The following is a 25454-nucleotide window of genomic DNA, read 5'->3' as shown; positions in this document are numbered from 1 at the left end:
AATATTGAATTAATTAATTAAGCTTCACAGTATCCACAGGGAAGGGAAAGTAATGTTATCTCAATTTACTGATAGAGAAACTGAGGCACAGAGTATAACACTTTGGTGATTTCCTTTACTATTTAAAATGTGATACTGCAGGGTAAATAGAAATAGAGTAACATTAATGTACTTTCATCTCAATTACATATGCTGTTGATTTAATAGTGTAGCACTTCCACCTGCCAGGCTAAAGACCCAGTGTCCCATATTGTGTGGCACATATTACCGTAGGGGGCTCCAATCAGCTGCAGCAACACTTCAAGGATGTTCACTCAACATCCTGGCAGCCACTGCCAAGGACAAAAGGGTATTTTCAGAAGCATAGTTAGCCTTTCCATTGACTTTGGATTCAGGCCATAATAAATTAGCACCTACAAAGCTTCCTGATCCCCATAAAATGTATGGGAAACCTGTAGAACAGACTTAGCTGAACACTGAATGGGACCTTGATGCTACTGTATATACCTCTTTTCCCACTGAAGTCTTGGTTACACAGAGTTCCCACAAGTTCTTCACTGTTGAGGCTGTGTAACAGTAAGTTACATATAAGTGATGTTTTTCTGTACCGGGGCTAAGGATTTCCCAACCCGTAGAGATCCTGGCAAGCAACAAGGTGTGTAACTACAAGTTGTCAAGTGTTCCAAATCCCAGGGCAACAACCTGATCTTTGAGGATCTGGGCCTCAGGTGAAAATTTTACCTAGTATCCAATGCTGATTTTGCAGTACCACTAGCAGGTTGGGGTTGCTTCTGATCCACTTTAGGTGGGAGGAGTGTTCTACATGAAACATTAAACCAAATCATAGAGAATACCAGCCAGGGACAACTAGAAGATCCTATGGAACTTTTAAAAAAGCTGTAGGGAGATAATCCTAGTATCCTGGCAAGCATTCCCTCCCTCGGTGAATTAAGGTCTAAAATCTGCCTTTCTTGGTGAAATCGTTTTAAATTTGGATTCTTTGAATGCAGCACTTATTAGTCCATCTCCTACTGATCATTTTAGTTATATGAAGGTAACAGCTCTTGTCCACAGGAGTTGAGCCAGGAATTGCTGCATTCTAAAACCTTCTCTTTGTCAGACTTTTCTGGCTTCCTACTTCCTCCCCCTGGCTGAGTCACTTAATTGTTTACCCAGGTGTAAAGTGGAGATAATGTAGCTGATACCTATGCAGCATGGATTTTAAAATAACTGTGTTAGGAGTCAGGCTAATGAACATTATTAATAGTACAACAGACATTGTAAGAACACAAGTTTCGATCCTAGTATGCTCAGCTCTGGGTTTCAACCATTAACTGCATATATGTCAATGAGATATAGTTTACTACCGCTATAAGCATAGGAAACAGCTGATGCCCATAGAAACCTCTACCTTTACTATAGAAACTTGATATAATTAGTAGGGCTGTCTATGAATCCCAGTTAACTCATGCGATTAACTCAAAAAAATGAATCATGATTAAAAAAATTAATCGTGATTAATTGTACTATTAAACAATAGAATACCATCTGAAATTTATTAAATAGTTTGGATGTTTCTCTACATTTTCAAATATATCTATTTCAATTACAACACAGAATGCAAAGTGTACAGTGCTCACTTTATATTATTTTTGATTACAAATATTTGTGCTGTAAAAATGATAAATCATATTTTTCAATTCACCTTATATAAGTACTGTAGCGCAATCTCTTTATCATGAAAGTGCAACTCACAATTGTAGGGGTTTTTTGTTACATAACTGCACTCAAAAACAATGTAAAACTTTAGTGCCTACGAGTCCACTCAGTCCTACTTCTTGTTCAGCCAATCGCTAAGAGAAATAAATTTGTTTACATTTATGGGAAATAATGCTGCCCACTTCTTAATTACAATGTCACCTGAAAGTGAGAACAGGCATTCACATGGCACTGTTGTAGCTGGCGTCGCAAGATATTTATGTGCCAGATGCACTAAAGATTCATAAGCCTCTTCATGCTTTGGCCATCATTCCAGAGGACATGCTTCCATGCTGATGACGCTTGTTAAAAAAATAATGCTTTAATTAAATTTGTAACCTAACTCCTCGGGGGCTAATTGTATGTCTTCTACTCTGTTTTACCAGCATTCTGCCACATATTTCATGTTATAGAAGTCTCGGATGATGACCCAGCACATGTTGTTCGTTTTAGAACACTTTCACTGCAAATCTGACAAAATGCAAAGAAGATACCAATGTGAAATTTCTAAAGAGAGTTACAGCACTTGACCCAAGATTTAAGAATCTGAAGTGCCTTCCAAAATCTGAAAGTGATGAGGTGTGAAGCATGCTTTCAGAAGTCTTAAAAGAGCAGCACTCTGATGCAAAAACTACAGAACCCAAACCACCAAAAAAGAAAATCAAGCTTCTGCTCGTGGCAGCTGGCTCATGATGAAGAAAATGAACGTGTGTTTGTCTACGCTGCTTTGGATGGTTATCAAGCAGAACCCGTCATCAGCATGGATGAATGTCCCCTGGAATGGTGGTTAAGCATGAAGGGACAGATGAATCTTTAGTACATCTGGCATGTAAATATCTTGCAACACTAGCTACAGCAATGCCATGTAGACACCTGTTCTCACTTTCATAGATACTAAGGTCAGAAGGGACCATTATGATCAAAGGGGGCAGCATTATCTTCTGCAAATGTAAACAAACTTGTTTGTCTGAGCAATTGGCTAAAGAAGAAGTAGGACTGATTGGACTTGTAGGCGCTAAAGTTTTACATTGTTTTATTTTTGAATGTAGGGTTTTTTGGTACATAATTCTACATTTGTAAGTTCAACTTTCATGATAAAGAGATTGCACTACAGTACTTGTATTTGTGAACTGAAAAATACTATTTACTTTGTTTTTTACAGTGCAAATATTTGTAATTAAAAAAGTGAGCACTGTACACTTTGTATTCTGTGTTGTAATTGAAATCAGTATTTGAAAATGTAGAAAACATGCAAAAATAGTTAAATGATATTCTATTATTGTTTAACAGCAGGATTAATCGCATGATTAATTTTTTTAATCGCTTGACAGACCTAATAATAAAACAAAAGGACTCAAGTATCTCAAATACACCAGGTGACAGACTGATAACCTCTTGATGTCTTTTTCCTCCCAGCCCATCTAACCCCCAAAAGGTAGGAGTTTCACCTCTTCTTCATGATTAGCTAGGCTCCATTACGATTTCACCCTTTTATAGAATCACTTCCCAGCATGCTGTTCTGGTAGTCAGCCCTTTAAGTCTGGCAGAGGGAGGCAGCTGCACTTTTAAGACATTTTGCATTCCCTGCTGAAGAGTGAACATACCGCTATCTAGTAAAAAGCTTTATTTCCATTTTACTCTGGTTTTCTTTGTCCCTTATTCCTGAGAAGGTAGCACATCCTCAAAGTCAGATGTCAGAAAGAAAGGTGATCTAGAATATTCCTGGTAGAACTCAGCATAACAGTTTGTGCCATAAACACTGTGGGCAGTAGCTAGTCACAGTCTTTCACAATAGAGAATAAAATTCAAAGTTTTATCTTCCAAAAATATAGGTCTGTATCTTGAACTACACTAGATTCTCCATTAGCAATCACTGGGTTTAAATTATTTTAAGTCATTGATATAAAATTATGACTGGTCTTTGGAAGACATGAAATTCTGCCAATTTACAGTGAAGGGTCTACCAGTTACCTTAACTCTATTTCCTGGATATGGTGCAATCTTGATGTCTCTTATTTCCACCTCGCTCTCTCTGTATATGTACTGTACTACTATGGTCAAGTTACTGGGAACTCTTACTTTCTTTCCTGACATTTGTACATACATCTCAATCCTAACAATGCAATTATATAGCTTCTTCCATTTAATATCCTTGGTTTGTATAATGGAAAAAAAGAGTCTGACACATTGCAGCCTTTTCAACAATAAACTATAGTATCGCTATTGTACCATAACTTCCCTTTCCCAGGCCAGCTGCTACAGAGCAGGATTGGTGGAAACTGTTGACTGCTTGAGCAGGTCTGACATCTGATCTAATAGAAGGCAGTGATAGAGATAACGCATGTTAGCACATTTTAAGTTGGAGCAGGTGTTTTGTGTTACACTGGTATTTATCAGTGTCAGTCACACCCGATTTTTGCAACTTGCCTTCATGTATCCTTCCTTAGCTCTCATTGCAGGACTCCTCTGTGTCCTCTAGCTTCTGCACAACAGAAAGTTATTGCTAGACAATGCCCTGGCAATAAATCTATTACCTGTCTGTACAACTTCTTGGAAGACACAGCATAGATCTATTTAGGTTATACTCATAAGCCAATGTTCTTTTCTATTACTCACCTGGGAAATTGGAAGTCTGGGGCTAAATACATCCTGGATATAACTCCACTGAAGTTAACGAAGTTAAACCAGAGGTAAATATGGTAACTGGGCTCCAGGCTCAAATTCCTGCAGCAGCTGTAACTTCTTTCTGAATGAACTGTGACGTACTAACTGGCCACAGGGTTTGTTCAAGGAAGAAAGTGATCATTTATATCTGAGTAAGTTTTATACAGGAAAAAGCCACAACTGGCAGACTACATGACATGCTGTGTTCCTTAAAATGGAACTATGAATTGTTTACAAAGAACTAGCAGCTGTTAGTTACAATTGTTTTATTCTTTAACTTCAAGAGGAAATGAAAGCCACTTTGGCACAGGTTCTTCAGAGGAGGATTCTTGGAAATGTATTTTGCAGTAAGAAAGGAGCGGGGAAAAGAAAGTAAAGATCTAAAATATACACAATTCTGCCACCTTTAAAAATCAGTGGCTGCTGTGAACTGCATCAAGTATTGTGCTATGAAGTTGGTGTCACAGGTTTACCATTGTATAATTCTTTTCCTTCATAGCCTAACAAAAATGAAAGGTTTGTTCAAGCTCTGAGCTCTTCTGCTTGGAAACGGCTGACTAGCCTTTTTAGCAAGTTTACCCAAGATGTTCATACACAGGCCAAGACGTTCATAAACAAGTGTCTAAATTTGGGCTTCTGCTTCCCTATTTAAGCATCTAAATAAGTATCCTGTTTTTTTCAAAAGCACTCAGCAGCTCCACTAGATATTATTTTTAGCTTTGTAATGTGTTTCTGAGCTAACGTGTGATCCCATCTAATATCTGGAGTGTGATCACACCGCAAACCTGTGTGGGTGGGGTGTATTGGGATTCATTTACACCACACAAGATTTTCAAAATTGAGTGCCTAAAATTTGCTTTCTACATTCAGATTATGGTCTTGTCTACACTACAGAGTTTTGAGGGCAAAAGTTATGCCTCACATATTGCAAGATGAGATGGTGTTGTGTCAGTACCCATTAAAATAAGTTATCTGGGTCACAGACCAGCCAGATGGCACTTCACAATGAGGCTAGGCCAAGAGGTGGTGTGTTGAGTTTCAAAGTGGGTAAGGGGCTCAGTATTGCGTGCCCCAGTGCTCCTTCCAAACTAATCAAGAAGCTATAAAAAGAGCTGGATGCTTGATTGGCTTCTTTTCCATCCTTGCATCTAAAGGGCTGGAATTTAGGGGCAGTAATTACAGGAGTAAATTAGATAAATGTTTAAAAATCATGAGTCAGGCCCCAGAAAAAAATATGATTGGCTTTAAAATCATTTTAAAAGTACATTTTTTGGGTTCATTTTATTTGTCTTTTGTTTTCTGAGCTTTCAGGTTGCATTTGGTCTTCATTCTTAAGCTTTTCTGTGCTACCATAAGGCTAAAAACTGTTGTTTTTTTTTAAATGAAAGCTGAGATTCTCCTATTCTCGTGAATGGAGGTATTGGGGTTGTAAGGAAAAAAGAATGCCCTCCTCCCCCCCAAAAACACAAGAAGACTTGTAGTAAAAGCGTGGGAGTTGACATCACCATTAATCTTTTTGTTGCTGGCTATTCTTGGCCTGCATCTGATGTGCTGACTTATTCACTGGTATTCCATGGTCATCAATGGAATTTTAGGACTTACTGGCTCCTTGAATACTCAGCAGGTAGGCTTTTCTCAGCATAAAGTAATTGAAATGTTCAGCAACAGCTGTGGAGTAAAACATCAAGGAAAAGAAGGAGAAACGAAAGTTAATGGTTACATTGACTGCCCTTACACCCATGCTCTCAGGCAAGCTTTGCAAGTCTGTGTGGTGCTAGTGCTGTGCTGAAGCAGCATGCTGCTCTAACTTCTGCTGCTGTGTCTCCAGCTCTCGCCAGTGTAACTCAAGCACCGTACAGTAATAATCATTTAAAAAAAAAAAAACCTGGAGAAAAGTAGAACCAACCCCTACATACCAAAATCCAAAGAACATGCAGCACATGACACAGCAGGACAGGAATAGTGTCAAGAAGGCCTATTGTCATGTCCTAAATCTGAGCACTCAAAGATGAAGGAGGAAACAGTGGAGTAAGGGGGGGGGGAATGCTTCCATAAAGGTCATAAAATAGGTGGCAGCCAGCACAGCACCCCTGTTAGCAAATAAAGACCAACACACTTTCCTGGAGTCTCTGAACCCACTGCTGGACTGCAAAGAAGGAAGGTTCTATCAGTTCCATCTTAAAGGGGAGTCAAGTCAGGAAGATATTTGAATGTGAAAGTCTGAATTGCACCTCTTGTAGAGTAAGGTAAGACATAGCAAATAAGTACAAAAGAAAGGAAATGTGGAGTGGCAGCAGCTTTCTCATGGTATAACATAATAGTTAAGAGAAGATCGGCCTGGAGAGGATTGCCAGAATACATAAAAAGAAACTTAAAATTATCTAGACTCTTTTGTTATTAGATAAGTGTTGATATAACAATATTGTCACTCTGTGAACCTCTAAGGAAAGGACCACAGAATTACAGTGATGGAAAAATGACAGAAAGACCTATTAGATCATCTAGAACGTCAGCCTATCCAGTCCTTATTGTTTTCTACAGTGCATTCTGGAGAGTTTAATAGAGGTATTAAGGGATGAAATATAAGGGGAGCCTAAAAATTCAGAAATGTTTGGATAACACTGTGGGAATCATGAAGTTCTTTGCTTCTCAAAGCCTCCCTTTCAAACAAGCTCACTTTACAGGTAAAAAGATGTTTTTTCTAACTGCTAGCCTCTGAAAACTCAGCCTGGGATCTGAGAGCCAAGCTGGGTTATTTCATGCTCATCCATCAACAACATCAAGAAAGGTGCTGCAACTGGGATTTCATTAACAACTCTGTTAATGATGCATCAGCAGAAAGTGGTCAATCTCACACTGTCAAAGCTGCTTTGATTCTGCAGTAATATCAGGAATAAGAAATAGTAAGACTTGTCTTGGTCAGTATAGTACAAGCAGATATAGGGAACGGATCTGTGGAATAAGAAGGTGCCACCTTCACAGAATTTTTTTTAAACCATATCTGCATTTTAAGGATGAGGGGCCTGATCTAACACTCGGTGAAGCACATGAGTCTTTGCATTGAATTCAGTGAGTATTGTATAAGGGCCTGTAAGCTAGTTACAATAAAACTCTGGATCCAAAACACCTCCCAACTGCAGGAAATGTTGGATCAAAATCTCAGCTTTGAAACTCCTGCCCATCTCTAATACCAGCACCTAAAAGTTATATCTGCCCCTTGAAAATTAAGTCTTTGGGTCTTGCTGACAGTTTCGGAACCTTAAATTGACTGTATTACCCAACTGTGCAACATGGGAAGTAAAAGATAGTGGGGGTGGTGATTTGCATATATCATACTGTAGACACCTGTTTAACCTGCTCATGGGTGACTCCTCCCTGAGGGCCAATCAGACAACTGTAACATTATTGGAAGTAGTGCCATATTCCCACCCAGTGCAAACATGCATCTCAAGAGGGTTGTTATCCCACTGGAAGAGCTGTAGGTTATGTCAGTCATCATCTTCCCCAGCAGAGTAAATCGCCCTCTCCATATGACTCTACACTGCAGTTAAAAATATGGATATTACATTTTCTTTGTGAGATACTTTCTCAGGCATCCAGATAAATGTTGAGATTGAGATCACTGCATGAAGTGGGTGGCTGTTTAATGTAAGCAAAATTTTTTCTGCAGCTGCTATGAAGCAGGGTTTGCCTTACATTTTCTCATTCATTACAGCTTACTTTGAAGCAATACTTAAAAAAAAAAGTAATCAAGGACAGACTTTATTTCGTACTCCACCCAGCCTATTAACCCTTCTCCCCTGAAATTTGAACAAGAGACACAAACTCTGCAGGGAGTTGAGCAATTTCTATGTTTGACAAGCAATCTCTAAATATTTTTGCTCATAAGTATTGCAACTTACAGGCATTTAAGGTTGCTAGACAAGCCTAATAATTAGTCTTATGCCCTGGGTCTCTGCTCAGTGAAGGTCTGCTCATCTCCACTTTGTAGGTTTTTTATAACTAGTCTTCCAATTCCTATATCTTGTCAAGAAGAGAAAAGACATCATTGTTTATTCATATTTAGGGTGACCAGATGTCCAGATTTTATAGGGACAGTCCGGATATTTGGGGCTTTGCCTTTTATAGGTACCTATTACCCCTTACCCCCTGTTCTGATTTTTCACATTTGCTGTCTGGTCACCCTGTTCATATTACAGTTGCACCTAGAAGCCCCCAAAAGAGATCAGGGCTCCATTGTGCTATGCTGTACAAACACATAATAATGGACAGTCCCTGTCCCAAAGAGCTTAAAATCTAAACAGAAAGACTAAGGATGGGAGAAGAAATAGGCCCAGAGAGGTGAAGTAGTTGCTCATGGTCACCCAGCAGGTCAGTTATAGAATCAGCAGTAGAAACAAGAAAGTCTGCTTCCCAGGACTCTGCTCTAATCACTACACGACTATTCTATTACTGTTAAATAATCATTGTGCTCATAACAACTTCCATCTGCAGATCTCAAAGCACTTTACAAACACTAATCATAGAATATCACGGTTGGAAGGAACCTCAGGAGGTCATCTAGTCCAGCCCCCTGCTCAAAGGGAGATCAATCCCAAATTTTTGCCCCAGATCCCTAAATGTCCCTGTCAAGGATTGAGTTCACAACCCTGGATTTAGCAGGCTAATGCTCAAACCACTGAGCTATCCCTCCCCCCAGTGAACACTTCTTTCCTTACAAACACTGCCAACTGTTTTTCTGTGAGGCAGGGAAATATAATTAGCTCTATTTTACATACAAGGAAACCAACGTTAAGTGACTTGCCCAAGTTGACCTAGGAAGTGTACGGCGGAGCCAAGAAAAGGACCCAGATCTCTTGGGTGCCACTGGGAGCTGGGTCTTCAGAGTAGGTGCTGAGCCCTTTTGAAAGTTTGGCCCATGTTTACGTGTCTACATGGAACGGAGCTCCCTTGAAAATTTCTAGCGTTACATCCTCTCACATTTCTTTCTTTTTTGGGGGGAAGGGAGGGAGAGAGAAGAGGGAAAGTTCTAACATGCCCAATAACTGAACAAAGAAGTTAGGGGAGGAGATGGAGAATGTGATCAAAAGGAACAAGATCAAAAATCAAAAGAGAATTGCTTTGTTCAATACTCCATGTGCTCAGTTTTTTGATCATGCTCCTCTCCTTCCTAAGAACATGTTTTGCTTCCTTTTTGCTAATCCACTAGCCCTGGAATTCTTTGCTACCACATGCAAAACAACTCACCAAATAAAATGGGGCATGTGACACTCATGCGTAAAGCGCTTCTGAGTTCCGCCAGGCCTTTCATGCTTTTTCTTTCCATGGTCCCACTCATCTGTTTTTTGTCATGGTAGTGTATCACAGTAGACTTTGATGAACCTCAGTCTCAAATGCATGACAGGGAAAGCCCACAGTTTTTCTCAGAGGCCCCTTTCTCACGGGTGCGGAAACTTCATGTTCATCAATCAGACCTTGAGTTTGCTGTTTGTTGACCAAATGAATGGAGCTATGCATGTGCTTAAAGTTAAGGACATGCTTACGTGGATCAGGGTCAGAATGCTGAGCATCTTGCAGAATCCAGTCCCTAAATGAGTCCACCCTGAAGAACATCATAGCTTGTAATTCCGGCTCTCAATGTCAGAAGCAGGTGTTCCACCACTAGAAGGGAAGAAGAAGGTAAAGGAGGCCTTCTCACCCTTTACCTCACACACACACACACACCCCATAGGCCTGAGTACTCACATGGTGTTCACTAGCAACCTGCCTTCTTTCATGCTATCTGGACTCTTTTCTGACACTGTCCTTCTGATGTCAGCACCATCCCAGGTACTCCAAGACACAACAGCAAGGGGAGGCAGCGTTGTCCAGTAGATAGGACACTGGGCTGCATTTCAAATCACTTGAGTTCTAATCCAAGCTCTCCCTACCTGCTGTGTGACTCTGAACAAGCAACTGACCTGCTCTCTCCCTTTTTGGCCTCCTATCCTTTGTCTGTCTAGTGAAGTCTATTTAGAATCTAAGGATCTATGTCTGTATAGCATTAAGTGAAAGGTAAAAGTGCAAAGTAGTATTACTGTGAAATTAGTTTTGGTCAGGAAACACTACAAAGATTCATGATATCCTCAAAATCTTCAGACTCCTGGAAAGAGGAAAGTAAGTCACGGCCTCCAAAATGTCAGACTTAACTGCTATATTTTCAGGTAGTTGAATTTCTCCCTGATGAGAGGCTGTTATGGAAGATCAAAGAATATGATCCATTGATCCAGAAACACATGTGCCTGATTGCAGAGTACACACACAATCTTCTGTCAATCAAAGGAAAGATAGATACCTGCTGATGTACCATAAGGGCTCAAATCATACACATTTAACTCCCATTCCCTTATATCCCTCATTTACATATATTAAAACAATTGTCTGAACAAAGAGAGCTGTGTTCTGGCTCCTCTGTTCAGGCCCCTGATTGATGATGAAACACCACTGAAGAAAACATCAGCTTTGTAGTCGAGAGGTCAAAACTACAAAGAGGCCAAGGTTAGTGAGAAGAACAAGCAAGCACAACAGGATTTTTTGAGTCCTCGAGGATCAATGCATTGGTCTTTCCGTGCTTCCCACGCTCCTTATTTGTTGCTCTCCTGAAAGAAGTCGCTAAAGGAGGGTGAGTGGCTGCTGCAATGACATGGTTTGCCTCAGCAGTGATGATGAAAAGCAGTTCTGCACAGTGAGCATTCCACCTGCAGCTATAGTCAGTGGGACAATGCCCACCCAGCACAGTCGGAATATTGGCCATTATTGCATGATAATATGTATCTTGCACTGCCATAAATATAAAGGGAAGGGTAAACACCTTTAAATCCCTCCTGGCCAGAGGAAAAACCCTTTCACCTGTAAAGGGTTAAGAAGCTCAGACAACCTCGCTGGCACCTGACCAAAATGACCAATGAGGAGACAAGATACTTTCAAAGCTGGAGGGGGGGGAAACAAAGGTTCTCTCTGTCTGTGTGTTGCTTTTGCCAGGACCAAAGCAGGAATGCGGGTCAGAACTCCTGTAAAGAGTCAGGTTTCAGAGTAGCAGCCGTGTTAGTCTGTATTCGCAAAAAGAAAAGGAGTACTTGTGACACCTTAGAGACTAACCAATTTATTTGAGCATAAATAAAGCTTATGAAAGCTTATGCTTAGATAAATTTGTTAGTCTCTAAGGTGCCACTAGGACTCCTTTTCTTTTTGTAACAAGTCAGTAAGCAATCTAGTTAGATATGTGTTTGATTCTGTTTGGTTTAAATGGCTGATAAAATAAGTTGTGCTGAATGGAATGTATATTCCTGTTTTTGTGTCTTTTTGTAACTTAAGGCTTAGTCTAGAGGGATTCTCTATGTTTTGAATCTGATTACCCTGTAAGGTATTTACCATCCTGATTTTACAGAGGTGATTCTTTTCCTTTTTTTTTAATTAGAATTCTTCTTTTAAGAACCTGATTGCTTTTTCATTGTTCTTAAGATCCAAGGGTTTGGGTCTGTGTTCGCCTATGCAAATTGGTGAGGATTTTTATCAAGCCTTCCCCAGGAAAGGGGATGTAGGGCTTGGGGGGATTTGGGGGGGCAAGATGTTTCCAAGTGGGCTCTTTCCCTGTTATATTTGTTAGATGCTTGATGGTGGTAGCAATAAAGTCCAGGGACAAAAGGTAAAATACCTTGGGAAAGTTTTAACCTAAGCTGGTAAAAATAAGGTTAAGGGGTTTTTCATGCAGGTCCCCACAGCTATACCCTAGAGTTCAGAGTGGGGAAGGAACCTTGACATGCACTATGTAGTTCTTTTCACCCAAAGATCTCAACTCACTTTACAAACATCAGTTAAACCCCGCAAAGCCTCATGAGTGTGGCTAGACTTATTTTACAGGTAAGGAAACCGAGGCAGAAAGGTTCAGTGACTTGCTTGAGGTCACACAGCAGTGCTACAGCTGGAAATGACTCTGAATTCCTGATGTTATAATGACTCTTAACACCTCAGATTACCCCTGGCACTGGGGAACTCCCAGTGTTCAGCAGCAGGGTCCACACAATGGTGTGCTTTGCACTGTAGATTTACGCCCCAGCTTGCTGCTGTATACACAGGCTCTCTGTGCAGCTTGAGCTACAGGACTAAATCCTCTACCCCCAGCTGTAATAGATTCATGTGGCTCAGCCACAGGGGGTGCTGCATAACATACACTTAACTGGGTTACAGTGACACCTAGGGTGAAATACTGCCCCTGTTAAAGTCAATGTCAAAACTTTCCTTGACTTTAGTGGGGCCAGGATTTCAGCCCTAGTCTCATGTGCTATCCAATAGACTAGAAACCTCAATCTAATCTAGTTTCCATCCTATAGGTTCCTTTTAACAATATTTTAAAATGTCTGTCCCTGAAAGAAGCTCACCTGAATAAATTAATTTGTAATCTGAAGCATTATGGACACATGTAGAGCTGCTTAGTAATGAAACGGAACAGGTCTGCATGTCTCCCAGCTTGATGTGCTGTGACAGCAATGTCTGGCTGAGATGAGCTTCGCTCAGTTCTCACAGGTGTAGCTAAGGGAGGGAATGTTCAGCTCATCTGCTAGATATCTGGACCGCAGAGGTTTCATTTCAAGCCTCCACATGACCATTTAGTTTTCAAAAACAGGCCCCAGTTAGAGCTGGGTAGGAAACGGTTTTCCTGTCCTGCACTGGGATAAAACTGAGACCTGTTCAGGGATTCGAGAGAGCACCCCTGAACAACCAGTAGCCTGGTGGTTAGAGCACTGATGTGGGATGTGAAAGAGCCACATTCAAGTCCCTGCTCTGCCTGATTCGGGTCAGCCTTAAACCTGAGTCACACCCATCACAGGTCAGAGTACTAACCAAGCTATTGGTTATTCTGGTCTCTCTGGCTTTGTCCAGAAATTCTATTGTGGACCTGAGAACTCCTTCCCAACAAAAGTCTCATCAAAGCCAGTACATTACTGCAAAGGGTTTAGGTATCAAAAAATTGGCATTTTCTGACAAAAAACAGTTGCACTGAAAATTTCCCAGCTGGCTTTTCACACAGTGTCATTCAGTGGGCCTTTCATAGACACTACAAAAGCAAATCCAAAACTTCCTCCAGATTTGCAGAACGCTTTCATGCTTTTCAGTGAGCTGAGTTCTGTTGGGCTGTGTTCTGACTGAGCCTGGACTGTTTGGCCTGGAGTGAAGTGAAACTAGTAGCTTTCAGCTTGATTTCTCTTTGCAGTAGGGGTTTTGCTCAAACTTCAAAGCAAAACTCATGTGAGTAAACTAGAAAACAATGTTCACATGAACCTGTTAGAGGGTTGGCTGGCCCTTCAAAGGGATGGGGGCTCCACTGCACCTGTGCTATGGTTAGACTACCTCCCTAGGTGGAAGGAATGGGCATACAGGCCACATAACAAGGGAAAAGCATGTGATTAAACCAGGTGTGCTGAGAGATAAAAAGGCAGCCTGTGGTCAGTCAGCAGGAAGACTATAAGGAGGGCAGACCTAGGAGTGAGTGCTGTATTAAAAAGTAGCCAGGAAAGGGGCTGTGAGGAGGATTAGCTTGGATGCATAGGAAGATAGAAAGACAGCACCATTTGATTTATGAGGTAGGTAGCGAATTGTTATGGGTCTCTGGGTTGGGAACACATAGTAGAGGGTGCTGGTGAGTTTCCCTCCTGTGCTGCTGCTTTGTGAGGTGGTGCAGCTACCTGCCAACAAGATGGGGACAAAGTGCCTGATTGTAGTCTAGGAAGGTGGGAAGCTGAATACAGGAGAACAGCTGCAGATGATTGTGGAACAGGACAGACCTTTGCTGGAAGGGTTGTGGCCAGCACCAGGCTGAGGTGAGAGAACTGGGTTTTGTGTTTCTGTTTGGACTTCTGATTAAGCTCTGGAAGGGGTGGACTTTCTTTTTATGACTAAGCAGGAAGGCAAGTACCCTTAGAGATCTAAAAAGTGTTGGAAGCTAGTGGCTGACTGCACTAAAGTGAACATGATAAGGTTAACAGGGTTACCAATAGACTTATGGTATGGAGCCATGCTCCACCCTTCCCCTCCTGTTTTGTCAGTAGGAGTGCCCCTCTCTTCCCCACCCCATTGTTATGCATCTGAATAAAGTAGCAAGTTCCCAGCCTGCAATCCTGAAAGTAAAGGTTTATTTTTGTTGAACTAAGCCATCCCTTACAAAGTCTCCCATCTGAGGGAGAGAGGGAAACTGAGGCAGCAGACAGGCCTGGAGTCAGACCAGATAGATCCTTTTGGCAGAACCCCTGTAAACCAAAGTAGTCAAATTTTCCCTGAGCTGTAACAAAGAATACACCACTACATCTCCCATTAGTAGTTTGATAATTACTTTTGATTTTGATCCTCAGAGAGGATTATAGGCTAGTTGGCAGATCATGGAAGGAAACATTGCCCAGTGTGTATCATCCACTGTCATGTTCATTCTCAGTGCTGCTAGCTGCTTTCACTTGGCATGGAAGTTACCAGGTTACCTTCCCTTTATCATAGAATATCAGGGTTGGAAGGGACCTCAAGAGGTCATCTAGTCCAACCCCCTGCTCAAAGCAGGACCAATCCCCAATTATGAAGAAATTGATGCCTTTCCCTGCAATGTGTAATGCCTTGCGTGTCGCTGCTGCCCAAAGTTATTCAGCATATGGGGTGGGGTGAACGCTTTCAGGTTTGTAACCATATTTCATGACTCATGTTAATTAAAACACTCATTCTGGATTTTTCCCAGATTATTCTGCCTCTTTACAGTATCGCTTGCTTTTATCTCACTGTCTGTGGTACCCACACCCCAAATCCCAGATGAATGGGTAATAAAATTGCTAGAACAAACCTCCAGGAAAAGCCTTAAGTGCCATAAGAGTCAGTGTTGGTGAGTGAATAGCCTTGTGGTTAAAGTACAGGGCTGAGGAGGTAGGAGATGGATTCTATTCTGGCTTCGATGGACTTCCCAAGTGATCCTGGGCACGTCACTAAACCTCTATGCCTCAGTTTCTCCAGTTGTAAAGTGGTGATAATGATACTTTCCTGCCTCACTGGGGTATTAAGTTTATTAATTAAATTGCTTACACAGTGAAATCAGTTGTTTAAATACAGGAGGACAATTGCTGTCTAGATGACTAAACTTAATGTGTAAAGAAATAGGATGAGTATCTTTCCCGTGACTTTTATGTGCAGCCCCCAACAAGTCATAAAACTTTTCCCTGAGCATTAGTTTTCCTGCTGCTCTCTTTGCTTTCTGTTTTGCCTCTTTCTGGGTCACTTTCTGCCAGATTAGGAAGCCAGTTAAACAGCACAGGGTAAGAATCACATAAGCAGCACCCTAGACTCCGAGAATGACTCAGCCGGACAATGGCACAGAGGATATCAATAAGGATCAAATTCTCTCTGAAAAGAGCTGAATGTGACTTGGAACACAATAGTGGCCCTTTCCCTATCTCCCTCAGTATTAAACACTTGCAGATGATGCAGGGTTATATAAGATTGTCTGGACAAAACAGTAGAGAAGATACTTGAAGGGACAATTCTATAGTGTTCTCTATCAGTGCAGGTGACCAAATAAGGCATTTCATTTCTATTAAAAATTGCATATTATCAGTAATGTGACATTTTACAAAATGAGTAAGCACCTTCACCCTTTGCATACCCTATCTGCTGTTTGTCAGATGATGCTTGCTAATCGGAATGTATGGGGTGATTAGGTATTTTCCTCAGCATACGAGTCAGACTGGAATAACATCTGATTGTTTCGCTCTTTGCTTCTCTGGATTTCAGCGAAGATGATTTGGTGGGGTTTTTTTTGTTTGTTTGTAGGTGGCATTTGGAGAGTATAGAGGTGCTAAGAGGAACAAGTCTGCAATTATCCACTTCTTACTGAGAACTGAGAGTTCAAAGAGACTCATCTGTAACTAGTGGTTTAGGGTGTAAACCACTGTAGCCTGATAACCGATCATGGGGAAATTAGCCACCTACAATATAATTGGGGTTGGTCCTGCTTTGAGCAGGGGGCTGGACTAGATGACCTCTTGAGGTCTCTTCCAACCCTAATCTTCTATGAGTCTATGAAAATAACCTATGTGAAGGGTTGATGGATAAGAACGGCCAGACTGGGTCAGACCAATGGTCCATCTAGCCCAGTATCCTATCTTCAAACTGTGGCCAATGCCAGGTGCTTCAGAGGGCATGAACAGAACAGGTAATGATCAAGTGATCCATCCCTTGTTACCCATTCCCAGCTTCTGGCAAAGAAAGGCTAGGAACACTTCAGAGCATGTTTTGATGAATCAGTGGTATGAGAGTCACTTTCTCTGTGTGCCATACCCATCATATTATCAGTGTGAGAAGAATATAGTGTTCAAAGGAAACCACTAGGAAGAGGGTGTCCCCTTCACATCCCCATCCATTCTTTGGACCTCCCACTTCCCCTTCTATGGATCACTGCACTGAAGGGAGAACCTCGCACAAGGTCTGTGTGACCCACCAAGAAGGAGAAAGTGCTGCCGTAGCTATTCAGTACAGTGCTTCCTTCTTTATTGCAGGCTGTGCTGTAGCCATGTTAGGGGGTCAGCTGGTCTGGGACAAGCTGACTTAAGGTCCGGGGGATCAAGGATGTGGGGGCTGTGCTTGGGTGGCTGAAAGCAGAAGTATCCAGGTCCCTCTCCTTCACTCAGCATGTAGGCTGGGAAGGTGCCCATCTTCACCCACATCTGAATGAAACAGACCTTTATGAAAAGTCTCAGCTTTCTTTGAATTACCTTTAGGTATCAGATCTTACTTGGTAAGAACTCTGGTCTAATCAAGAGAGAGAAGGGCTGGAGATAAATTCAGTACAGAGAGAGGTGATTTACAATTAATTTTGAAACATTTTTAAAATTAGGATAGTGGGAGTGGATTTCTCAGGCGATTTATAAAGGAAAAACTGATGCATATGGATACTGTGTGGTCAGCACTGGGGGTTTAAGGAGATCCTTACTCCATGAAATATTAGAACCTATTTTTTATAGAACCACAAAATTGTGGCCCCCCAAAAGTTAACATGTATGTAACAGTCAAAATAACCTTGTGTGTGTTTATAAAGCACCAAGTAATGTTCCCTGTCCCAAAGAGCACACAAGACTGGGAAGAAAGAGTGTGAGGGTTACTAATGAAAAGGGAGGAGGGGCTGCTTGAAGAAAGGATATTAAGTAGGAGAGATGGTGAATGAGGAAAAGGGGACTGTTCTAGGACTAGGAATATGTAAAGCTGAGTTTGGAGGAGACAAAGGAAGAAAGAGGTGGAAGTAGCTAGCTTCCTAAATATTTCTGCTGTATATTACACCATCTCCTACCCCATGTAATTATCTCTAATTCTAAAAATAAAGGATTCTGAGCTGGGTTAACAAACTGATTATTTAAAACTGAATATAACTTCTTCCAGAGATGCAGTACAAACAAGAGCCCATGAACAACTGTATTTCATCTAAAAGAAGGTGCAGCCTACATCACTTACCATAGTGTTACTGGAGATGAGAAAGTTCCCGTTACACAGAACTCAGGAGTGATAACATATGAAGCTTCTTGATTGTTTTTGTTCTTAGGTTTGTGTGTGGTGTGGTTTTTTTTTTTTAAATAAAAGAGAAAGCACTGTGTTTATTTAACATACATACTTTGCCTGTTAGCCAAGGAATAGCACACTTGAAAATCAGTTCCTTCCTCTCCTAGTCCCTTTTGGACTTGTTCCACACACCTCTCAGATGTGCTAATCAGAGGTACAAGATTCGGCAAGTCAGGATGGTGGAGGAACGTCACTGCTTGTTGTTTTTTTGTATTACTTTGTTAATCAAAGCTGTGAAATTCTTCAGCTGAAATAGAGAGGGTAGCAGAGTGGTTTCTTTGATCTAGTAGGTGTTCACCATGCATGACTTGAATAATTGTCCACTGATTTCTATATTTGTGTTTAATATAACATTAAGATTATATAAAAACACACACAGAGAAATAGTTTTAAAGTATGTATCTAAACAAAATAACCTACAGACCAGATGACTATATAGTATACCTGTGTGTGTATATATATTAGATCTTCTTAGTAACCTATTCTCCAAACTTACCATGTGCATGAGCCCACACACACAACCTATCTACATTATGTGCATGTGTGTTCAGTGTATGGAATACACATTACAGTGTTGCCCCGTTTTCCGCCACCAGCGTCGCACTCTTGACACCAGTGCAGAGTAATAGCAGATGTCCAGGGCCTTGCAGGACATCTTCCCAGTTGAAGAGAACTCAGTGACACAGAATCTGGATATATTCTAAATGTAACTTGTTTTATTTGTATATATATCCACCAGTCAGTCCCAGAACAGAGCAGGTCAGTCCTTTCTTTCAGGAACCTCAGATCAGCATCAGTGGCCAGTTCTCAGAGAAGAACTCTGCCTCAAGCTTGGACACTAATCAGGGTCTCTGAGATCAAGGTAGAGCACTAACTCAGCTGCAGATCACTCACAGAGCTCCCTCTCTAAAGGCCACTGCACTGAGTCGCAGAACCTTGCATAAGAAAAACTGATGACAGGCCCAAGACTGAACATTTGCTCTCACGCTAAGGAAAAGAACTTGGAAAACTATGTGAATCACCACTACCTGGTGACACCTGACAGTGTATATACAGATATTTTATCCTGTGATTTTACTACAGTCACAAGGCTGTTTTCCAAATTAAAAGATCTTAGATTAAGTTAATTATTTCTTGGGTCTTGATAGACAATGTTTTCCTTTTCCCTCCCAATTGATATTTTTGCATATCAAAAGGGATTGGCCCATTTCAAAACTCTGGTGATCTCATGTAAGCAGAACTCCTTTAAAGTTAAGTACTTTATCTAAAACCCCACAACAAATTAAGGATTTCTCTTGCCTCACTTCCTAATTTGAAAAGGCCTTCAATCTCCTGCGATGGAGTGCTGGAGTCCCAGCAAGCATCTGCAATAGAGAAAAGTCTGTGAGCATCTTAGCTCCATAAGACCTTGGTTTCTTTAACTGCATTGTCAGTTTAATCTAGTTATTTTAGACACAAGCTTAAACCTATTGTCAGTTCACGCAACCCACTGGATGACAAGGCCGTTAACAATTTAACATCACATCATACTGAGGTTTTACTAGCACAACAGTCACCAGGCAGACAGGTTCTCTGCATCCCAGACTTCCACACCCCTTTGAACCAGCTGATATTTTGTGGGTCAATTCAACAAGGTTCAACAAGGACAAGTGCAGAGTCCTGCACTTAGGATGGAAGAATCCCATGTACTGGTACAGACTAGGGACCGAATGGCTAGGCAGCAGTTCTGCAGAAAAGGACTTAGGGGTCACAGTTGATGAGAAGCTGGATATGAGTCAACAGTGTGCCCTTGTTGCCAAGAAGGCTAACGACAGTTGGGGCTGTATAAGTAGGAGCATTGTCAGCAGATCGAGGGATGTGATCATTCCCCTCTATTTGGCATTGGTGAGGCCTCATCTGGAGTACTGTGTCCAGTTTTGGGCCCCACACTACAAGAAGGTTGTGGAAAAATTGGCAAGAGTCCAGCGGAGGGCAACAAAAATGATTAGAGGACTGGAGCACATGACTTATGAGGAGAGGCTGAGGGAACTGGGATTATTTACTCTGCAGAAGAGAAGAATGAGGGGGGATTTGATAGCTGCTTTCAACTACCTGAAAGGGAGTTCCAAAGAATCATAGAATATAAGGGTTGGAAGGGACCCCAGAAGGTCATCTAGTCCAACCCCCTGCTCAAAGCAGGACCAATTCCCAGTTAAATCATCCCAGCCAGGGCTTTGTCAAGCCTGACCTTAAAAACCTCTAAGGAAGGAGATTCTACCACCTCCCTAGGTAACGCATTCCAGTGTTTCACCACCCTCATAGTGAAAAAGTTTTTCCTAATATCCAATCTAAACCTCCCCCACTGCAGCTTGAGACCATTACTCCTCGTTCTGTCATCTGCTACCATTGAGAACAGTCTAGAGCCATCCTCTTTGGAACCCCCTTTCAGGTAGTTGAAAACAGCTATCAAATCCCCCCTCATTCTTCTCTTCTGCAGGCTAAACAATCCCAGCTCCCTCAGCCTCTCCTCATAACTCATATGTTCCAGACCCCTAATCATTTTTGTTGCCCTTCGCTGGACTCTCTCCAATTTATCCACATCCTTCTTGAAGTGTGGGGCCCAAAACTGGACACAGTACTCCAGATGAGGCCTCACCAATGTTGAATAGAGGGGAACGATCACGTCCCTCGATCTGCTCGCTATGCCCCTACTTATACATCCCAAAATGCCATTGGCCTTCTTGGCAACAAGGGCACACTGCTGACTCATATCCAGCTTCTCATCCACTGTCACCCCTAGGTCCTTTTCCGCAGAACTGCTGCCTAGCCATTCGGTCCCTAGTCTGTAGCTGTGCATTGGGTTCTTCCGTCCTAAGTGCAGGACCCTGCACTTATCCTTATTGAACCTCATCAGATTTCTTTTGGCCCAATCCTCCAATTTGTCTAGGTCCTTCTGTATCCTATCCCTCCCCTCCAGCGTATCTACCACTCCTCCCAGTTTAGTATCATCCGCAAATTTGCTGAGAGTGCAATCCACACCATCCTCCAGATCATTTATGAAGATATTGAACAAAACCGGCCCCAGGACCGACCCTTGGGGCACTCCACTTGATACCGGCTGCCAACTAGACATGGAGCCATTGATCACTACCCGTTGAGCCCGACAATCTAGCCAGCTTTCTACCCACCTTGTAGTGCATTCATCCAGCCCATACTTCCTTAACTTGCTGACAAGAATACTGTGGGAGACCGTGTCAAAAGCTTTGCTAAAGTCAAGGAACAATACATCCACTGCTTTCCCTTCATCCACAGAACCAGTAATCTCATCATAGAAGGCGATTAGATTAGTCAGGCATGACCTTCCCTTGGTGAATCCATGCTGGCTGTTCCTGATCACTTTCCTCTCATGCAAGTGCTTCAGGATTGATTCTTTGAGGACCTGCTCCATGATTTTTCCAGGGACTGAAGTGAGGCTGACTGGCCTGTAGTTCCCAGGATCCTCCTTCTTCCCTTTTTTAAAGATTGGCACTACATTAGCCTTTTTCCAGTCATCCGGGACTTCCCCGGTTCGCCACGAGTTTTCAAAGATAATGGCCAATGGCTCTGCAATCACAGCCGCCAGTTCCTTCAGCACTCTCGGATGCAACTCGTCCGGCCCCATGGACTTGTGCACGTCCAGCTTTTCTAAAAAGTCCCTAACCACCTCTATCTCCACAGAGGGCTGGCCATCTCTTCCCCATTTTGTGATGCCCAGCGTAGCAGTCTGGGAGCTGACCTTGTTAGTGAAAACAGAGGCAAAAAAAGCATTGAGTACATTAGCTTTTTCCACATCCTCTGTCACTAGTTTGCCTCCCTCATTCAGTAAGGGGCCCACACATTCCTTGGCTTTCTTCTTGTTGCCAACATACCTGAAGAAACCCTTCTTGTTACTCTTGACATCTCTGGCTAGCTGCAGCTCCAGGTGCGATTTGGCCCTTCTGATAACATTCCTACATGCCCTAGCAATATTTTTATACTCTTCCCTGGTCATATGTCCAACCTTCCACTTCTTGTAAGCTTCTTTTTTATGTTTGAGATCCGCTAAGATTTCACCATTAAGCCAAGCTGGTTGCCTGCCATATTTACTATTCTTTCGACTCATCGGGATGGTTTGTCCCTGTAACCTCAACAGGGATTCCTTGAAATACAGCCAGCTCTCCTGGACTCCTTTCCCCTTCAAGTTAGTCCCCCAGGGGATCCTGGCCATCCGTTCCCTGAGGGAGTCGAAGTCTGCTTTCCTGAAGTCCAGGGTCCGTATCGTGCTGCTTACATTTCTTCCCTGTGTCAGGATCCTGAACTCAACCAACTCATGGTCACTGCCTCCCAGATTCCCATCCACTTTTGCTTCCCCCACTAATTCTACCTGGTTTGTGAGCAGCAGGTCAAGAAAAGCACCCCCCCAGTTGGCTCCTCGAGCACTTGCGCCAGGAAATTGTCCCCTACGCTTTCCAAAAACTTCCTGGATTGTCTATGCACCGCTGTATTGCTCTCCCAGCAGATATCAGGAAAATTAAAGTCACCCATGAGAATCAGGGCATGCGATCCAGTAGCTTCCGTGAGCTGCCGGAAGAAAGCCTCATCTACCTCATCCCCCTGGTCCGGTGGTCTATAGCAGACTCCCACCACTACATCACTCTTGTTGCACACACTTCTAAACTTAATCCAGAGACACTCAGGTTTTTCTGCAGTTTCATACCGGAGCTCTGAGCAGTCATACTGCTCCCTTACATACAGTGCTACTCCCCCACCTTTTCTGCCCTGCCTGTCCTTCCTGAACAGTTTATAACCATCCATGACAGTACTCCAGTCATGTGAGTTATCCCACCAAGTCTCTGTTATTCCAATCACGTCATAGTTCCTTGACATCACCAGGACCTCCAGTTCTCCCTGCTTGTTTCCAAGGCTTTGTGCATTTGTATGGATCTAGACTGTACTCCGTGGTCCCAGATGACAGAACAAGAAGTAATGTTTTCAAGTTGCAGTATGGGAGGTTTAGGTTGGATATTAGGAAAAACTTTTTCACTAGAAGAGTGGTGAAACACTGGAATGCATTACCTAAGGAGGTGGTGGAATCTCCTTCCTTAGATATTTTTAAGGTCAGGCTTGACAAAGCCCTGGCTGGGATGATTTAGTTGGGGATTGGTCCTGCTTTGGGCAGGGGGTTGGACTAGATGACTTCCTGAGGTCCCTTCCAACCCTGATATTCTATAATTCTCCCCTTTAATTGCAGCCTTTCACCCACTTATCCTCCAGCATTTTAATCACCAGCATTTTCAAGTCTTTCAGAGCAGGACCTCTGAGCTGGCCTGCAGGCCACCTTTACTGAATTTATCTTCAGCCCTTCTCTCTCTTGATTAGATTAGAGTTCTTCCTGAGTAAGATCTGATACTTAAAGGTAATTCAAAGAAAGTTGAGACTTTTCATAAAGGTCTGTTTCGTTCAAAATGTACCCAAGCAGATCTACAGGTTTAATACTTTAGAGGAAAAGAGGATTTTTGTCAGCCTAGCAGATATTTTTACCCTGCAGAAATAGCTTAGCCACAAATACGACACTCTGAGGCATTTCTGCTACAGTTTATACCTTACTTGTATTTACTAGAAGGATCATTAACATTTCAGCTATGAATGAATAAGAGGAAGGAGTGTGAAATCATGAAAGACAGTTTACCAACATCCGAGGTTATTCCAAGTCAGTGAACTTTAGTAACTCTTCAGGTAACAGCTCAGGCCCTCTCCCCCAATAGAAAACAGGCAAATTTAACAGAGTGGGATCAGGAGAGTTAGTTAACCAATGAGATTCAAGAAACACAATGAGTCACACCATAAAGATTTGCAAGTTTGTGGTCTGGCAAGGCGAGCTGGATCCTAAGGGATGTGTAAGCTACATGAAAGAACAATATTAATACTGTATCCACAGTTTTAATCTCCTTTTTTGTTCATACAGAAATGAAAGTGCAGGGGTGTGGAAATAGGCGGAGGAAGAATCATTTATGAGAAAACTGATTCTCTCATGCTGGAAACATAAGTCATTGCTGACCCGGATATATTATGTTATCACAGTACTTACTGGGTGACCCAGTTATTAGCAGGAAATTCTAATCTTGCACAAAGACAGGCAACTATATGATTATATGAATTATGGAGTGATCAGACTGAAGGATTCTTAACTAGCATTACTTGCAATTTCATTGAAACAGGTTGCATTCCATTTCCTCTCAGTGAGGGGGTATGGTCTGCAACAGGGGTTTTCAATCTCTTCTGTACTGCAACCCCCCTTTCCATGCTGGGACACACCCCAATGCGTGCGCACACAATCCCTCTCCCATCTAGCAGACACCTCTCTCCCGTTTAGCAATACAGGAAGGGTGGGGCAATCTCAACCCCTTGGCACCCTGGTGAGACCCCTAATTGGAAAACCCTTGGTCCACAGCAAATGACTTTGACTCAGGTCAGCAGGATTCTGTTCCCATCCTGGACAGCGTCTCTGTATGATCTTGGACAAGACATCTAGGCCAAAGTTTTTAAAGTCCAAAAAAAACATTGTCTGTGGCCAATTTACAAACAGGGAATGGAGCTATATTACCAGATTAAATGTATTGGTTTTGAATTATTTATCTTGCTTTAATATTAAGCCTATTGCTTTGTTCTCTAATTCTTCTGTCTTTGGAGGCATGTATTCTACAATGAAGAAAATGTGTTTCTCATTATCTGTTGCAAAATTGCCTGATTTTCTGTGAAACACTGATTTCTGTTTTGCATTACAGTGCATGTTTCTTGTAGTGTCTATGAAATGTACCAGAACCACACAGCCTTAGAGAATGAGGTCTTCATTTTAGCCATAAGAAAGGCACAGTACACTACAGACAATGGCAGTCCAGGCTTCCCCAGGTCACCCTACCAATGTGATGCAATACTGAGGCTGGGTGTAGGGATCCCGAGTGTCTTACCATATCTAACATGCCATCAAACTATGGACACTGTGTTCTAACGTTTAAGTGCTCTTAGATCTCTCTAGCCCTGAATCTCTAGGCTTTCGTAAACTGACTCTGCATTCTGGCTGAACCACATATCACAGTTCAGGAACCAGATAGGTTCCTTCAAACACACAATCTTCTATTCAGCCCAGCAGATATGCTGAGAGATAAACAGTAACTGCCTGGGTATGGTGTAAGGAATAAGTGAGGCCCTTCATTTGGCCTTTCATTTTTAGCTTTTACTGAGAAATTCCTGGGTTTTACAAAAGTGATTATTTGTTTTTTACTGATTTTTCACTTGAAGTTTGGACCACTTAAGTACATGGAAATACTGATTATGTTAAGAAAACCCAGTCCATTACATTAGGTAGATATGTTCATGTTTATAGTAAGTTTAGTCTAATTATAAATGTGAAGCTGTCT

General features: G+C 42.1%; 1 long non-coding RNA gene across 3 annotated transcripts in view; it reads left to right on the top strand.

Moving 5' to 3' along the window:
* The first annotated feature begins 13830 nt into the window (after window positions 1-13830).
* The window catches only part of LOC142072100 (uncharacterized), a 36732-nt gene continuing 25108 nt past the window's right edge, over window positions 13831-25454 (top strand). For 2 of the 3 annotated variants that reach the window (XR_012668371.1, XR_012668370.1), the window contains exon 1: window positions 13831-14042. This is a non-coding gene — a long non-coding RNA (uncharacterized LOC142072100). The other variant, XR_012668372.1, reaches the window with a different exon arrangement.

This window comes from Caretta caretta, chromosome 5 (genome assembly GCF_965140235.1).
Source record: "Caretta caretta isolate rCarCar2 chromosome 5, rCarCar1.hap1, whole genome shotgun sequence".
Taxonomy (NCBI): Eukaryota; Metazoa; Chordata; order Testudines; family Cheloniidae; genus Caretta; species Caretta caretta.
The sequence above is the reverse complement of the archived record's forward strand: the minus strand, read 5'-3'. Positions and strand labels throughout refer to the sequence as shown.